We start from the raw sequence: 2276 nt of genomic DNA, 5'->3' as shown, positions 1-2276 counted from the left end.
GGAGCTGAGGCTAAATTTAAACTGGAAAAGTACTTTATTATCATAGGGAGTCTATTTTGCTTTCTTAGTAATAACGGGGAGTGACATGTCTTTGCCACTGGCTGACTTCGCGTGTTTGCGTCTTTGCCAATAGCCAGGGGCTGTGTGTTGATCATCATAGATGGTGACATATACTGTGTTGGTACACATTCTCCTGATCCCCACTTTGTGGGAATGGGCTGAATTCAGACATTTTATGTCCTTGTAGCTAATTGCCAAGTTAAATATTATGAACTTGGCTATGCAGTGTTTTGTGTTCCTATAGTATATCAACAAACTGTTCTATATATAGGTGCATAGGTTCTGTGCTTGGGGGATAATGTCCTAAAAATAAAAAATGCCTGTCACTGATAAAAACAATTAAGTAGTCACTTTGCATCTCTGACAATTTAAGTAATGAGTAAAGTACATGTGAATTATTATTTAAAGTGTGCCTGGTGCTCAGCTGAGATGGAAGATAACGCTCATAGATTCAGAAACTCTTTATGGTTATGTTCTCTGTGTGCACTGCTGGGTTGTGGGGCCAGAGATGACTCTTGTCAAGGCAGCCTTGTTTCAAACATAAACCAAATCAATTCTCCTTCTCCACTCTCTTCTTTCCTTCTATCCCAACAGTGGAGATGGAACATGGGTCTGCTGCATCTCAGTGCACTCAAGCATTCTTCTTAAACTGTTCTAAAGATCTTAATAAGATGGACTGCAGTTAATTAAGAAAACTCATATCCCAAGATTTTACATATGTATATATGTATGTAGAATTTCATTATCTGTAGAATCAGAGAGCTGAAGTGTTCATGGTGATTTGAATGAGAATGGCTCTCATAGGCTAATATACTTGAATGCATGGTCCCCAGTTGGTGGAACTGTTTAGAAAGAATTAGGAGGTGTGGCCTTATTGGAGAAAGCATGTCGTTGGCACAGGCTGTGCAATTTCAAAAAGCTTATACTATTCCAAGCCTCTCTCTGAGATCCTCTCTTACTTGAGGATCAGTAGGTAAATTCTCAGCTGTTCCCACTGCCATGCTTTGTAGGATGGGCATAATTCTAACCTTCTGAAATGGCAAGCCCAAATAAACTCTTTCTTTTAAGTTGCCTTGGTCATGGTATTTTATTACAGCAATAGAAAAGTAACTAAGAGTGTTATTAGCTGGTGAGGTAAGTCAACTGTGATAGAGATTGTATGTCAGAAAAAACGTGCTTACCTGTATTCTGGAATACAGATTTAAAAACAAACAAACAAAAAAATGGCTCAACTTTGAGGGGCATACCTTCAGTAAAGTCTCCCATTAGCCTCTACATTTTGAAGGTAATAAAAACCATAACAATTCCTCTTGGCAATGGGCTAAGAGATATCATGTTGGTGGTGATGTTCTTACACCAATCAGGGGCAGAGCAGATGGCAGTCCTTTGCTCATCCCAGCTGGGTGCCTGGGTTGGTGGCCAAAGCTGTTTCATTCCTAGAACTCATCAAATCAAATTAAATCAAATCAAATCCAGGCAGAGCAGCAGGGGAGGAGGAAGACAGACAGAGAGCTATGGATCTTAAGCCATCCACAGACCTGCACAGTAGGGTTGTAGATACCTGTTTACCACCGTGCCACTCAGGGAGCAGGGGGCAGAGGATATCCCCCAAGGGCCCTCCAGTCATGTGGCCAGCCTGCAAGAGAAGCCACCACAATATGTGAGAATGTGGTGGTCAGACGGGAGAGAAAGAGAAGCGGAGTAATAAAATGCCACGACCAAGCTTTATGAAGAGCATTATGAAGAGAGGTGGAGTAAATATTTCACTGTACAAACAGTAAAGATGATAGTTATGTGCCCAGGCTGATTCTTTTACAAACACAGGACAAGGAAGCATATACTTTAGAGATCCTGTAGCTAGCATTTAGTTCCCGTTTGTGCAAACTTATTTCTTAGTGACTTTATCTTTCCCTGAAGTCATCAGATTTAGCATTACATGGACTGTCTGGACATGTCATCTCTTCTTAAGCTCCTGTTTCAAGCTGGTACTTTGTGAAGATGAGATGAGAGTGACACTCAGCTCTACAGACATCCAAAAAGGACGGCGAAGACATTTTGTTCCTAACCTTGGCACCAAGAGTGCTTTTCTTTGCAAAATTCTTAAGTCTGTAGTCTCTGTGGATTGATGGAAGGGCTGAAGGGCCTCACTCTCATACTCCTTGAAATATCAGTTGCCTGGCATGGTGGCACATGCCTGTAATCCCAGCACTCGGGGA

At 41.5% G+C, this 2276-nt stretch overlaps 1 non-coding gene across 1 annotated transcript; it reads left to right on the top strand.

Annotated features, from left to right (window-relative positions):
• Window positions 1-1365: 1365 nt before the first annotated feature.
• Window positions 1366-1509, top strand: LOC129668628 (small nucleolar RNA SNORA48). The gene has a single exon (XR_008718951.1). It is a non-coding gene; the product is annotated as a small nucleolar RNA SNORA48 (small nucleolar RNA).
• The last annotated feature ends 767 nt before the right edge of the window (window positions 1510-2276 follow it).

Source organism: Psammomys obesus, unplaced genomic scaffold (assembly GCF_907164565.1).
Source record: "Psammomys obesus unplaced genomic scaffold, mPsaObe1.curated_primary_1811, whole genome shotgun sequence".
Lineage (NCBI taxonomy): Eukaryota > Metazoa > Chordata > Mammalia > Rodentia > Muridae > Psammomys > Psammomys obesus.
Note: the sequence above shows the minus strand (reverse complement) of the source record. Positions and strands in the feature narration are given on the sequence as shown.